The following is a 16,536-nucleotide window of genomic DNA, read 5'->3' on the forward strand; positions in this document are numbered from 1 at the left end:
ATTTACATGCATCACGCAATGATCCAATTCATGCTTAGCAAGGCACATTTTAGCTACTGCTTCACTGAACTGAAATGATTTGTAAAAAATAGAGAAGTGCATTATTACTTTGTGCCTATAATTAGCCAAGGTTAACCGAATCGTATCGCGTAGATAGCAAGTTCCATGGCCAATTCAGTCAAGCCAGGGCCTTATTTCTTTTAGCTAACTGAACCGAGCAAGGTTTTTAATAGTCATGTTGAATTCTTTTGGACCCTTCTGCCTACCGACGAAACGACCACATTTGGCAAGGCGGTGACTACCTTGGCATAGAAATCCAAATCAAGGCAATCCACAGTCGGTGGTTTCTTGTTAGGGTTAAGAACAGTGGAATCGTTATACAGAATCGAAAATTGGGCAAGTTTATTGCTGATTCGTTCTGCTGTCAGCGAGAGGAGGCAAAGCAAATTTAACGTGTACCATTTAAAGGCAATGAATGCCTAAATACTCAATCACATTGACGAATTCTCTCCTAAGCGGGTGACGTGGGCGCCGCCATGTTATGTTAACAACACCTATTTTACCTAGCGTAAGCAAGAGCGTGCACGCTAAGTTCGGAAAACAGCGTACGTAAAAAACTCGATTTGAAATAGCGTTTGGCGCATGCGCAGTACTAAGGACACTTTTTTATAGCATTCGCTATGCCTTTGCGTATGTCTACATACGCTCTACTAAAAGTCTCTAATGTGTTTGAGAGGCCTAGCTCAGACTGACATTTCTGAAATCTCTACCGTTTGAAAATACAACATCGGCATCCAAGGTAGCTGCATACATTTCAACCAGGCCAGTTGTGCAGTCTGGAATAATTTCTTATTTTCAATGCTAGATACAGTGCCATTTCATAACAGCACAGGCTACAGTTTATATATAAGCCTCAAGAAAGAAACGAACATGTGGTCGAGATTTTGCAGGAAGAGTGCTAGGAATGTAGATGCAAAACGTCGGAATGTGGTCAGCCTTAAACATCACTTATCTTTTTATACAGGTTCTTGCTGCTTGGTGTGTTTCCTGCAGATTCACTGCATTTGTTTTTTTACTTTTGTTTCAATTGAATTTAGGCTGGAATTCCATGTTATGATATTACTCCCTGTGCACATTTTCTAAATGATGCAGCAAAGTCTGCTCTTCAGTGAAATGAAAGCTAATGCAGGCAGGAAACGTTTGACTGCTTTTTGTGTGAATATATATTAAATTAAACATTTCTCATTGTCTGGCGTAAGAAACAGATTACGTCATATGGCGAGCACTGTCAATAAAGTACAAATTCATTAGCAATCACAATTTTCCAGTACCTGTATTACTTTCATATCACTGCAAGACTCTCGGCGGAGCCTGACTGCTAGAGAGCGCGTTCTCGGGTGGCGGATAGAGAAGCGCTTCATGATGTGAAGTTGCACCAAGGCACTTCAATACATGGGTAGGCATTTATGCCCGTGGACCAACAGGTACATAAAGTCAGCTTACAGCAATGTGCACTTCTGTGTATTGTACTGCCACGGTCAATGACTTTTATGATCTATAATGCATTTTTGTGTAGTTTTGTGTATGGCAGTGACAAAAGTAACTAAAGTACCTTCCTTGTCATTTTTGGATGCTTCGCCCATTTGCACCCAAGTGCTGCGAGAAAGCCACCGCTGCGGATGATTGCCGCATGCATTTCCCAGACCCAGCCCATTCGTATATAGGCTCGTATATAGTATCGATGTAGTTCATTGCAGCTTCACTTCCATACCCTTAAGTACTGCGAAGAAACCTCAGCGTTTCTCCTCTTCATATTCCGTCGCCGCAGAAAGTATCGTCACGAATGCTAGCGCGGCTTTTATTTTTGGTTCTTGGTTCTTCGCATCGTTGCATAAAAGCGTTGTAGAGAATGCACCATGGCAGGTGACTGCCGCAAAAAACGTGTCGCTAGCCCTCTCGTATGTTTGCATATGTGAGGTTGGTTAATAAACGCATTACCCAACCACACAATTTGTCAAAATTTTAAATGTAGTAGCCGGGAAATCGCGTTTCCTGGGAACGTATTAACCGGGAAAAATATGGTGTAACACTATAAGACATTTTTAATATCCGCGATTTTGAGCATACGAACCGGGAAATCGTATGAACTGGGAACGTATCAACGAGGTTTAGTGTATTATGTAGGAAGGCAGCATGTCAGTGTCAGCACATAGCCCTATTGCCTCCTGCACTACAAACGATCAAAGACAACAAAGATAACTGCAGCTGGCAAATTACTTTTATATATTGCAGTGTGTGCAGGCATGCTGACAATCCTCTAAGCTGAAATTAAACAAGCGGTCAAAAGTTGGCAACTACAACATAAATGAGATTTTGGTCACCTAATTTATCTGCAACAGGTGAAGTGTGTGCACAGATAAGACTGCTTAGCTACTGGATTTATCTGAATCTGACTACGTGGCTTCTTTGACAGTGCAGCTGATACTGTTTTTCACACAGATGGAATAACTAGTTCTGGGCTGTGGTGTCCCAAAATGAAATCAGTTGGGGCTATTGTGAAGCACCTGCAACAGCTGCACACCTAAACATGCCTGCACAGCCTGAAGTTGGAAGTTTCATTTGGTGCCTACTTCAAACAACTGCTTCACAGTGCTAGCAACACATGGCGCCTACTACCTCAACTGTGATAGCACTGATGACGGTGATGGCTTTTAATGGCGCAAGGACAGCCTTGGCAAAGAGTGCCGTGGTGCAGTAGGTTCTTCTTTACACAAGGTGGGGATTTCCCTAGAATTTCATCCTAAAGAAGCCCAGCACCAGGCCAGGATAACGCTTGTATTCATTGTATCACTGGAGAGTACCCAGTGGCAGTGCGGATTGAGCACTCCACATCCTCCATACAAATGCTGAAATTACTAGGCCACTACTAGGGTGCGAATGCGGTAGTAATAAGTGCTTCGAATAGAATGACTTATTAAAAAAAAAGCTGGCTGAAAATGACCCTATACATTACAATGCAAAGATAAGCAATAAACCTATAAAGCTTATTTTCCTTTCTATGCTCTTTTATAAATTGTTTCCTCTTTTGCATCTGCAAACAGGATGATGTGAACAGCCTCACTGGTACCAGCCTACCAGTACTACGTCAAGACTGATGACTTATTCTGCAATTTACACCTGCGAATAGTTGTACTTTTCATGATATTTATACTGCTCCATGTAGTTCTATATGACTGCTTCTTCAAATAAAAATATTGAAATAATGACTCCCTAATACCTTTTTCAATATGAGGGTATAAACAGTTCTAACACAATAAAATGCTTATTCAGTCATCTCACGACGAATACCATGCGTGAATTGTGGACTATGCTGAATACACTTCTTGTCATTCAGAAAATGCATGTTCTTTGCAGTGGACATTTAATTTTACGGCAGCACTGCACACAATGTGAAGTGATGCTTAGAGCTGTGCCATTCTGGGTACAGTACAGCATTTTTTGCTATAGTCCACCTCAAGTCTGCAGTGAAGCTCCGCCCACATTCAGCACCACTGGACCAAATTCTTCTATGAAAAGTTCTGTTAAAGCTCTTGTTGCCCAAAGAAACTAATCGTGAGAAAAAAATAAAATAAGCACTAAAATTTCAATACCTGGCTTGTTTAAAATACAATAAAAATCTGAATTCGTTTACTGTTGATTGACAAGAGGAGCAATACAGTAAGCAGAAGCAGGAAGGTGCTTCCTTTCCCAGTTAGTCGGGTTGTTGAATTGCAATACAAGTTGGTGTGGCTGTCCAGTACCAAAACCTTTAAATGTCTGTCACTGAAATGCAGTCAATATGTAAAGGTACAATGCTGGTGCCACTAAAAAATTGCGTGAAAGTACCAATGGAAATTTACAACACACATACTGGTTAAAATTTTGGAAACTAGAAAATCAAATAAGGCGAACAACACTTGAGATAGCAGGTTGTGATTACTTGAAAGTAACAAGCTAGACTGGGTAGAAAACCGCTGAATAAATTCACTGTGACATACCAGCGAGTTATGAAGTTAATAATTGATGTATACTCAAGGCTTGGTCCGATTAAATTAACCTTCCTGCGCAGACTTGTTGAAACAGCACATGAATCTAATTACATGACACTGAGTAGGATTTGGACTCTACAAAGTTTTTTGGCATTTTGCTTTTGTATTGCAGTGCTGCTGCTACCCTCGAGTTTTGTGTGCATCTTTTGAAGTGAAAGCTCTACTTCTCGCATTCAAACCTTGATGGTCATGTTACGGGGCAGATATAACTAGAAGTGGCCTCAATTAAAAAAAAGAAAAAGAAAATTGTGGTGTAGGTTGGAACTGAACCCAGCATGCGAGACAGAGATGCTTCCACCCCGTGCCATGGCTGTTTGGTTCTTGGAAGTCAATGAAGGCGCATGTAGTAAATGCACAGATGTCATGGCAACGCACCTTCAAGTTATGCACTGAGGCGTTCATGAATAATTATGAGTGTGTAAATTACACACGTTACAATAAAATGAGTAGCGAAGTTTTCCGAAACGCACTCAACGTTACTGATAAGCCGCGTTTGGTTTCCCGATACAGTACAAATTTTGCTCTCTAACCAGGTAGTACAGTAGTTAAACCACAGCTAATTTTTCGTTAGTTTACAGTGTTTGTCACATGTGCTAAAGCTGACAAGATTAAAAATGTGCACTGGAGCTGGCATGTCATGCAGCTATATAAGCCATAGTAAATAAGCTATTGCATATAAGCTGCATTTATGAACTGAAACCACATGTTTACTCACAATCCAATTAAGAAAAAAGAAGCCACCATGACTGGCATTTAAAGGCATAGTGACTCCAATGATATCTGAATCAAATTTTGTTCACAAATTTTGAGCAGCAGCATAAGAATGGAAGCCAAGCTATCACATTCATTCTGATGGCACTTGAAACGCTCATGAAACACAGGTATAAGTAAGGTCCTAGTTTCCTGCAATGTCGTGGAAAATCGCAGATTTGAGCATTCTTCTCAGGTTTGTATGTTAACAGCCATATTTTTTAAATGACGTATATTCAAAATACTCGCAGGCTCCCAATAGAAGTATTTTGTGAGGAGGCATATGCAAGAGATGAAAGACACAAAATGTTGTTTGTGCATTATTATACAATAGGTAAGTGTACAAATACAATGCGATAAGGTAGGTAAGTTACAGAAATTCACACGACACAGCAAATTTTTTGAAGTATATAGCTTCGAAAATAGGGCTGGGAGAATAATGCACAATATTTGAAATGTTTAAAGGAATGTTTCAAAAGGTGACGACAAGATTAATGAAAAGGGTGAATAACAAAACTGACTTAAAGGTGGGTAATGAAGTACAAGGGTGTAGAAAAACAACCAAGAAACCCCGAGCAGTATTTGGCCTTTGAAGACTGCAAGGTCATGAATTGCAGTGATGCAATCAGGAAGATCGTTTTAGTAACTTGCGGCTCGTGGCTGCGCTGATGAATTAAAAGCTGTTCAACCGAAAAAAGCATAAAACTTCGCTAAGTATAAAGATGACAAGATGTCTGATTTGGTTCGGCAAGGTTAGGATGCTGATTAGATTATTCTGTAGAATAGACAAAGCAAAGCGATGTTCCTATGTTAACTCTAGTGTCAGGAGCAATAGCAGTAAGTTAAGGTTTGTAACACTAGATTGTTGTCATATTTCCTGGTTATAAAACTCAGCGTGTCGTTCTGAATATGCCCAAGCGATTGCATTAAATAGAAGGGTACTAATGCTGGATGTGAGTGCCACTGCATGCAAGAAAAGATGATGATGATGATGATTATGGATTTTTATGGCGCAAGGGCAGCTATGGCCAAAGAGCGCCATGTCACAAGGTATTTTTTCTTCTTCTCAAGGTGGGGTCAGAGACCCATTTCCCAAGCATTTCACCCTAAATAAGCCGAGCACCAGACCAGGGGAAAGCTTGTACCCATTGTATCACCGGTGGGTACCTGGCGGCACTGGGGATCGAACCCCGCACCTCCCGCATACGAGGCGGATGCTCAACCACTTGGCCACCGCTGCGGTCCATGCAAGAAAAGGGCCACCTGAAATAGCATGAGCAATAAGTGCTCCAGTCTTGATGCGCTGTCATGCCCCCAGGATGTATTGCTAGGGGTAGCAGTAGGAACGACAGAAGGACGGTAATCACTAAGTTACTATAATTTCCAGAGTATAACATGAAAGGGTAGTTTTAGACACCAGGAAAACTTTTTGAGGAATATTATATTGTTAACACAATCTCTAAGCTGTTGAGGATAACCATAGCCAAACCTTCCCCCATCAAAGAAATATAAATGGTACGCTAAAATAAGGATGCTACAAAAACACTGCAGCCCAGTCTTTCACCTGTTCTATCCTTTCCCAACTCTTTCAGAGCCCTCTCTTTGTGAATGGCTTGCGGCATCTTTTTTCTGTGTTTACAGTCACCCTCCCCTTTGGCTTTGTGCACCGAGCATTTTGTGCCAAGCTCATTAAAAAGCTGGCTTCTCCTAGCAGACGGCAAGCCTATAGCAAAGCTTGCTTTGCACATCTTGAAAAGCCTTGAAAAAAAAAAGACTGTAACCGTACCTTTGATTCGATTATAACAAGAGATGCATCCTGAACAGGACAACCAGAAAAAAATTTTCGTGTTATATTTGTGCAAATACTGTAACTAGTCTCTCCTAAAATGAATGCCTATAGCAAACAAAATTCTACTGATGCCTCGACATTCTTTCCTATCCACCTGAGAACACTTGCATGTCAAAACAGTGCAGGCTTTGATGACGATTGATGGTTATGGGTTTTTATGGCACAAGGGCATCTACGGCCAAAGAGCGCCATGGCAAGGTATTTTCCATTTCTCAAGGTGGGGTCAAAGACACATTTCCGAAGCATTTCGCCCTATAGAAGCCGAGCACCAGACCAGCCGAGCACCAGACACCTTCTCACTACGCCTCGGGAGGTGATGAACCCTGCTTACTGACTTACACCACTAGGACTACAACCATTTGCCTCAATACCACATCATCTCTTCGATTTTTAAACCTTTTGCTTCATCTTTTCATCTGCTTGATTTTTTTTTACTTCATTTTCCTTTTCTGTCTCGAATAAAATTGGTCTTCTATATTCAGATTGATCTTTTGACCATATTCTATAAGCCCCTAGCTGCTGTTGCTGTCCAAACAATAGATGGCATATATCAACACTAGGTGATCAGCCAAGGTTTGGGGGACATAGAAATGCTGATCAGCTAGACATTTTCGGCACAAATAAAACTGCACCCTTGGAGGGCTTCTAAGTATACAGGAGTGTCAGCCTCCACCCTTGCACCTTGCCCTGGTGACCAGACTTCACTGGTTTATCATGCCGGCAGCAAGCAGAGCGTCCTCCCAGGAAGAGGGAGATGGGTTCAGTATGAGCCCAATGGCCTGTGGTTGTGGACAGGTTCAAAGATAACAGTAGAGGTGAACCACTGGGGCCTGACAGGTATACACAGTGAGTTGGGTATGCCAGGTGCATGCAACTCACTACTGCTGGCGAGACGTAAGAGTTGGTCTGGAGCTACCTTCAGACTGCGCTCTCGTGTGTGTCGAGGGAGTGGTGTGATAGTGGGTAAAGGCGCCTTCTCTCGTGGTAGTAAGGCATGATGACATGGTAGTCAGGGATGCCATCGTTGCTGCTACCCCTGGAGTTGGGAGAGGATTCCATTGGCACTTGCAAAGAGACTCCAGTGTGCGCGCACGCATGAACGCACCGATTACCAAGGATACTCTCGTGCCCAGGTCCCCACGTGGCAGTTATGAAGTGCTGTGCAGTGGGCGAGTGTTCAAGTACACGTGTGGCCTTGCATGAGATGATGCCACAGACAAAGTGTCTGTATGCAGTTTGTGAATCGGCGCTGATGGTCATCACGTAGCTGTGATAGCTAGGGCGACGCATTCTGCTTCCTCTGGGTGCTGAGTGCGCAGGGCTGCTACATTCGCATGTACTGCAATGCCTGAGGAGGCTGCTGCAGCACTGGCAGTCCCACTATTGTGGTGGAGTGCCGCGTCCGTGTGCAATACATACTGCCCAAATTGGTGAGTGAGGTGTTGGGCACGGACTCGTCTTTTGCTCTGGTGTAGTTCCGGAATGGGGTATCCGAGCTGTCGGAGCAGTCTGGAGCTATCAGATGTAGCATGTAGACGCTTGTGCTGGTTCGGCCTATGAGTCTCTAAAAGCTCTTTAAATTGTTGTGCACATCAAGTTGGAGAAGCCGGCCTCTGCTGCTGTACAAGGGGATGCACAGCGTTGTCTTGACCGCCTTCCATAGGATAGGATAACGTTAGCCTTTTCTGTGCTTGAACACGAGGCTGTGGCTTGGAAGGTGGTATACGAAGACAGCTGACGAGCGAGTCCACCATGCGCAGTGTGTCCTGTTCTTTCCCCAGACTGTAATTCAGGTACACCACACATCTCATAGGTTGAGTATTTGTGCTATCTGCTTTTCCAGGAGGTGAATAATATATTTGGCATCTGCGTTTGTTTTTATGTGGAGTCCGAAAACACGGAGGCATTTTACCAAGCCGTTCCCTCGAGCTGCCATCTGTAGCACCATACACAATCTGTTGTAATAGCAAAAAATTAATCTCAAATTTCTAATGGCAAATATTATTCACGCTGAATCCCAGCAACATGCTCCTATGCCCTTCGATCAGAATGAACAACAGCTTCTCTCTCCACAGTTCTCCGTATGAACTTATCTTCCGGAATTCATAATAGATCGCTGCGTAGAGGCGCGTTTTGCCGCCCATAAGGGTGTTATGTCGCCGGTTCCAGACTGGCCTTGGCCAAGGCAAGTTTGCTATTTTTAGCATAGGTTGAAAAATCACTGGATAACCATGGAAGCTTGTTTGCATTACTGCTTATAGGCTGTGGCCAGATCAAGCAGCTATACTCACTCTGATCACTTTGGACTGCAGCTGAAGTAGCCCAGAGGGCAGCAGCAGCAATGATGACGAAAACTAAGTACCTTTCGAGATTTTGTTAAAGAAATGTTTCCTAAATCATCCCAAACATGGCTCAAAATAACTGCCTATATCGAGAATGGAGCCCATAATATGCACGTGAAAAGGTATGAATAAATATGTGCATTTGCATACATTCCCAGTGTTGAGTCAATCAGTGGTGGATGTAGTCATTGTGCCACAAATCTGACGCCTTGCTTGGATCCAACAATGCAATTCTCCACATGTTTTTACAAAGACACAAAACAAAGAGGTGGGCAAAAGTGTCCTTTTGTGGTTGCTCTTTTTCACCATCACCAATCTGTAATTTTAGGTTCGGGTTTAGCTCCTGAGTCGCGTTCCGTTCTGGTTCGAACCGATTCAACCCGGCCCGAACCTAGAACTGGAATTTTTTTGGGTTCGGTGCAGGTTCAAGCCTTTCGGGTTCGAGATTGGCTATGGAGACATTCCGTTCCAGTTCAAACGGGTTCGGGGAAAAAAAATGGGTTGCTTTTTTAAAATAAAATTGTCATTTTTTCTATTACAAAAAATTGTTCTAACACAAGTGAGACAATGACCTTATTCAGAAAAAAAGTGGCAACTTCATACACTGGAAAAAAATCCAAATAAAAAATTTTAGCCTACCCTGTTCCCGTAAAATTTCACAATTTAATTGTTCCCTTTCATTTCAGTTGCTTCAACAGCATTCCATTACGGGACCGTTCCTCATGAAAATCTTTCAATTAATGCAAGGTGAGTATTAGATGAATAAATAGTGCTAGTGTTTGAAGCTGGATCGAGAAAACAGCGAGATCCGTGCAGGAAGGTTGTTATTTCTTTGTTAGGATGCCCTTTCCGAGCAGAAAACATTGGTTACTTTTTTATTGCGGGTGTTTTTTTCAGTTTTATTTGAATAATAAATAGGCTAACAGACTGGGAGACCCAGTGAACAGCTTTAAAAATTCCTATATATACAAAGCTTTGCATTGATGCACTGATCAGGACTAAACTGTTAGTGAATTGGACATTGTTTCCTATAAAAATATTTATAATCAGGAAGCTAGTTGTCTTAGATATATTAGCATTTTAGTTAACACAATCAGGTGTTTAGTGCCAAGTGGGATGGAAGCCATGCTCAAGGCGATGCCAGATTGGTATCTCAAGTGGCAAATGCGCCCTTTTCTAAAGTTCAAGAATGCGAGAAAATGTGGCCTTTTTCCTCACAAATTCAAAACTGAGTGCACAAAATACGCAGGAAGCTCAGTGCAAGCAGAATATTCGCTGGCAACGTGCTACAGTAATTGAGGTGCATGAATCCAATCAATCTATTCCATTGTATCATCACATGCAGTTTCGTTTCCCATCATCGCTATCAAAAATAAAGACATGCAGCACGCGTTGACCATACTTTTGCTCGCACCGAGCGCCGATGCTGAAAAAAGTGCATGTTGTTGTGCAATTGCGCATGCAGTTTTAATTGGGCGTCGCAGGTTCCCATATACATCATCGGCGAATGTTGCTTTTGCACAAAGGTTCTTGTGCACCTTGTGTACTTTGCCACTATTTTTCTCAGAAAAAAATTACTTAATTTCGTCGTACTTCACAGCTTTAGAGAACGACATTTCCTTCATTTCAAAAACTGGTATTGCACTGTCTTATACATGCTGCATCGTTTAGAGGTACAAACCGTTGCTACTGCACTGCAACGGCTTGCACAATACTCATTCCTAAGCCTACTGTGCCTTTTATCATTCGCACGCCTTTCGTCAAGTTTGATTGCACACTCTAATGTGCCTTTTTGGCCGTTTTTTTTTTCTGGCTGGAGGGCTGAACTACCTGACTGACAGGAATTTTTTTCTAGTTTATTTTGTAAGCTGGGAAGCCACTTTTTCAATACAGACTTACTGTCAGGCTTGGCAGGTGGCTCCTGCATAGTAAACCTGTACCCCAGCCGCTACATTGTAGCGAAGTTCAAAACTAAAAGTTTCATGCGAGGAGTGTTGACAGGCCCAAAAGACGTTGCACAAAGAGAGGTCGGCAAGGGGCAGCTCTTATACGTGTGTCGAAAGACGCCGACAAAACTTTCCTCCGCCACGTATTGTGGTGGGGGTCATTATTGCATTTGACGGACAACAGGACTGTCTCGCTCCTGTGATCGCAACACAATGTGACCGCCATCTTGTTCTGCGCCATGAATGCCTGCATAGGCGTGCTCTATACTTTCTTCTATAACCAGTTTGAGGCTAGACTGCGACATACAGTTAAACCTGGATGTAACGAACGCATTGCGGCAGTTAACCTTGTTGTAATGAACTCGCAAACCTGATCAGTCATTATTTTTGCACTTCTAAGAAAAATTCGGCCAAAGAAATGCACTAGATTAGTGAATATTAGTACTATAAGGAGCCAGCAGCTATGCGAACGCCTGGGATCGCCCCGACCGAGCAAACTTCATTCATTCATTCATTGATTCATTATTTATTGCATATCTTGCAAAATACATACATTGATGGACCCATAGCCCCTGGCTAATAACGAAGTTAGCGACGATGATAATGGTGGCGGCTAGCGCCGGTCCGTACCTAACATACCAGCCTTTTCAAGCTTTGCTTGTCTAGCATGACACCAGGTGGCACTTTTAGCAGCAGATTTCTTTTGCAGCATTTTTTTTTGTATAGATTTGAGGACAAGCATTCTTTTTTTGATTTTCATTTGTTTCAATGGCTTAGACACTTTCTGTGTAAAATTCACTTTAAAAGCAACGCTGATGGCCGGTTCTTTCATTGCCAAGACGGGAGAAGGGAGAGGGACTACAAGAACAACGACGACGTGTTGCGTCCGCCACTTTGCGCGATGTCCCTCACCTGCACATGTGCATGTGTAAACTGTTCTCTGGTGCTAGTTCGTCCGACTTGTTTTGGAGGTGCTAGGCCTGCCAGTCGGCGTGTAGTCGTGCATCTCCATTCGTAACTGCATCGTCGGTTAGTCGTGATGAGTGCTGCCACCAGAAAACGAGAAGTTCTGTCTTTTGAAGACAAACTCACAATTTTAAGGGGGGACGCGGGGATCAGATTGCGAAAATCGCGGAAAAAATCGATTTTTGGAAAACAGCAGATTCGGATTCTGCATTACCTTTTCTATCACAGCTAAAGAAATTTCCGCCGAAAACAGTCTCTAAGCGTACATAAAAAATATTTTTCTGACCGCGGGTCGCAAAAAACTGGCCAAAATCCGCGCAAAAACGGCCGATTTCAGAGCGCGATACCGCCGCACCTTCACCGCCGCCTACGGCAAGTTTGGTGTCACTGGAAAGCTTGCTTCACAGCGGTTCTTCTCCCAGTGGAACCACGTGTCTACGATAAAAAATAAATGCACAGACGTGAAAAATACGAGGGCACCCGCGAAGTCGCAGCTAGGCGCCGATTGGCCGCGCCAGTCACGTGGTGCTTAGCGCGCCCTGCGATTGGCTGCCGAAAGGCATGCCGCTTCTCCGGTTGTCTGCTGTGTGCGCGCTTCGCGAAAACGATAGTTTGCGATTCAACTCGTGCTGTCCGTTCTGCATTTTCGTCAACTCATCTGCTGCGTGTGGTTTCGTATGTGAGCCCGCGATGGAGCGTCGCACGGGCCAGAAGTACAGGACGAAGTATGCTTACGGGAAGCGTAAGCGCAAGCCTCCTATTCCAAAACAGAAGCGGCCAGCAGCAACTGAACCGCACGAACGGAGGTCTGCTCGGATGTCCAGTCACGCCGATGTGTCGTCGGAAGCAAGCCTGCCCTTGGAATCAGCGACCAGCAGTGAATCTGGGGGCCTGGCACCGTCCGCTAGCCATGACATCGCAGTGCAGTACCGACCCGGACACAGTTCAGTTTTTGCGGCGGCGAGTGGCGGTGCGGTGCCGGTTCAACGGGATGACGGCGAAGTTTTGCCTAAGCAGAAGCACACCGTTCAGGTGCACCTGCCCTCGGAATCAATAACCGGCAGTGAATCTGTGGGCCCGGCGCTGTCCACAAGCCGTGACATCGCAGTGCAGCACCGACCCGGGCACAGTTCCGTTTTTGCGGCGGCGAGTGCCGGTGCGGTGCCGGCTCAACGGGATGACAGCGAGCTTTTTCCAAAACAGAAGCGCACCGTTCAGGTGCACCTGGAACCACGTTTTGTGACCTTGAAAGCAGCTGAGGAGCAAGCGTGCAGCGTCCGTGCTACACTTCGCGCGGTGTCGTCAACAGAGCGCAAGTTCGGGTTCGCGCGGCAGACAGAGGAAGAATCGGCCCCAGATGAAGATGAATTCACATTATTTCAAGCTAGTGTAATGAATTCGATAATAGGGTCTTTACTGTGCCCAAAGTGCTCTAAGAAGAGGTTGTCAGTGAAGCACGAGACTAAACTGGGCCTAGCAGTAAAATTGGTGCTTTCCTGTGGTGCTTGCGGCCCTATTGCTTCACATTGGTCATCAAAAAGGAAGTCTGAAGGAAGGACTTTTGAGGTCAATATAAGAGCTATGCAAGCCATCAAGACCATTGGAAAAGGGCCCACTGCCCTGAACGACTTCTGGGCCACAATGAACGTCTCACATCGTGGGCTGCATCAAAAAACCTATCAGGGCCACCTAAAAAAATTGTTTAAACCTGGAGCAGAGGAAGCTGCACAAAACATTTTTGCAGATGCTGTACTTGCTGTAAAAGACGTCTACAGCAAGATGCAACCATCCAGCCCATGTAACATAACAGTTGTGTATGATGGCACTTGGCTTACACGAGGCCACAGCTCTCACACTGGTGTAGGATGTATTATCGAATTTTATACCGGGCTTGTGCTGGATTGCACCGTACTGTCAAATTTCTGCCTAGGGTGCTGTCAGCAACCAGCGGAGAGTGACCCTAGCTATGGCACTTGGATTGGATGGTGACAGCCGAACATATCTTGCACTCTGCAAAGATGAGGTATACGGCTTCATACCCCTGACTAAGGAGGACTGCATAAACCATGTGCAGAAGAGGATGGGCACTGCACTCCGCACACTGGTTGCAAGAGCAAAGAAAGGGGAGCCATTGGGTGGGAAAGGTGGACTCACGCAGGACCTAATTAAAAAACTGACCAATTACTATGGTTTAGCCTTGCGCAGAAACACCGAAGTCAGTGACATGCAAAGGGCCGTGATGGCCACATTGTACCATGTGACATCTACAGATGACGAGCCTCATCATGAGCTGTGCCCACCTGGCCCTGACAGTTGGTGCAGACATAGGTCAGCACAGGCCAAAATGGAGCCACCACCGCCTCATAAGTACAAGCTACCAAGACGTGTAGCAGAGGCATTGCTACCTGTCTACCAACGCCTGTCTGACCCGCAACTGCTGGAGCGTTGCAAGGGCAACAAGACGCAGAATGCTGCAGAAAGCTTACATTCTGTCATCTGGTCAATGATTTCAAAAGATCAGCATGCTTCATTGTTTGCAGTGGAGACTGTAGTCCATGAAGCAGTTGCACGCTACAACTTTGGTAACTTGCGTGCCTACACTGAAGTATGCAAGTCTGTGGGCATCAAACCCGGTAGCCTTGCCCTTGAGAGAGTTCAGAAGGACAAACAAAGAAAAAGAAAAGCATGCAGTGCAGAAAAAACGAAAGAGCAAAGGCATAAGAAGACCCCTGCAAGCAAGGACACCAAGTATTACAGCCCTGGGGCATTCTGAAGAACATGTGGCAGCTGTGCAACTTTAGAGCCAGTTTTCTCAGAAGTGAGTTTTGAGCCGACTGTCCTGCTTGCAGAAAGCATAGAACAACTATGCCTTGTCGGATTTGCATGAGGTTTATTGCGTTGTATTTCTTAGTAAATTCTCTGTGCAGTGACATTCCTATATTTTTTAATAACTATCTCATTTTTTTACTGCTTAGCTAAATTAGCGTGTTGATAACGTCCTCATTTTTCAGACATGAATATGTTGTCCTATGTAAAAAAAATTAAAATTATTTGGAGAATGTCACTGCATGAACTATTCATTTTGCTAAAATATAAAAGCAACTGTGGGCTTCTACCATGTTTTTTTGTCATGCCAGGCTTTCTGCAAGTTGAGTGCAAATAAAAATTTGTAATATCAAAACTACTCAAGATATATCAATGAAACTTTGTATTTAGTCATTCTGCACACTTTCCAATAACCATGCCAAATTTCATTGCTCTACTACAAAAAATAAGGGAATTGACTCCGATCCCCACCTCCCCCCTTAAATGCAGTCTCTGCAGGCAAGAAGGAGGAGGACATTGCCGCCCGTTTCAGCATTCCAGCGAGCACCCTATCCACGATTTTGAGTGCGGAACACAGCATTAGAAATGCAGTGGAGTCGGGAACAAGCTCGAAGAAAAAAAGACTGAGGCTGTCCACATACGCTGATGTGGACAAGGCAGTGTTCACGTGGTTTTTGGACATGCGAGCCAGAAATGTGCCCATTAGTGGCGTGATTTTACAACAGAAGGCAAAGGATCTTGCGTGTATTTTGGGCCATGACAATTTTCAAGGCAAGCAACAGGTGCCTGCAGTGATTCAAGAGCCGGCACGGTGTCGGAAGAGTAATCAGCGGCGAATCTGCCTCCACAGATAGTGATGCTGCTGCTTCGTGGGTGGCTGGCAAGCTGCCTGGAATTCTGAATTGCTTCGAGGCAGCTGAAATCTACAATGCCGACGAGACAGCTCTATTTTATAAAATGATTCCGGGCCGCACGCTAGTGTTAAAAGGCAATGACTGCCGCGGCGGAAAGCAGAGCAAGCTCCGCATAACGATTCTGCTGTGTGCCAACCTCGACGGCACAGACAAGCAAGTCCCGCTAGTTGTCGGCAAAAGTGCCCGGGAAATATGTGGCGAATTCCAAAGCGTAGATGACTCAGCCATTATTTCCTGAGTGGTTAAAGGAATTTAACCTGGACGTCGAGTGGCAAGGCCTTCAAGTTTGCCTGCTGCTGGATAATTGCTCGGTGCACCACGTCAAAAACCTGCAGCTGTCCAACATCGAACTGCATGACTTACTGGCGAACTGCACATCCCTAATACAACCCCTGGACAACGGGGTCACTAACAGCTTTAATTGCTGTTACTGGTGCCGACTAACCCTGAAGATACTTCTTGACATCCGTCGCGAACGGGAGATGAAGATTGACATTTATCAAGCAGTCGAGATGCTTGCTGCCTCCTGGCAAGAGGTCAGGGCAGAAGTTATCGCAAATTGCTTATTCAAGGCCGGAATGGCCAAAAATGCACAGGCTGGTGCCGACGATGAGGAGGAAGACCTTTCTACTCCGTCCGATGTGGCCAAAGTGTGGGACGAGCTACACACTCAAGGTGGTGTACCTGGCGACATTGAACTGAGTGACTTTTTGTTTGCCGACAACGCCACCGTGGCTACAGAAGAAATGACAGATGCAGCACTAGCTGAAATCGTGCCAGATCCGATGGCGGTGACGATGGTGCCTGTGAGGCAGATCCGTGTGACGTGCCTACTGCAAAGGAGGTGATGAACGC

At 44.6% G+C, this 16,536-nt stretch overlaps 1 protein-coding gene and 1 pseudogene across 1 annotated transcript in view; one reads left to right on the forward strand and one right to left on the reverse strand.

Annotated features, from left to right (window-relative positions):
• The window catches only part of LOC144103543 (uncharacterized), a 46,217-nt gene that overhangs the window by 19,834 nt on the left and 9,847 nt on the right, over positions 1-16,536 (reverse strand). The window lies entirely within an intron of this gene.
• Positions 12,632-14,920, forward strand: LOC144105112 (uncharacterized; annotated as a pseudogene).

The sequence above is a fragment of the Amblyomma americanum genome, chromosome 9, assembly GCF_052857255.1.
Source record: "Amblyomma americanum isolate KBUSLIRL-KWMA chromosome 9, ASM5285725v1, whole genome shotgun sequence".
Lineage (NCBI taxonomy): Eukaryota > Metazoa > Arthropoda > Arachnida > Ixodida > Ixodidae > Amblyomma > Amblyomma americanum.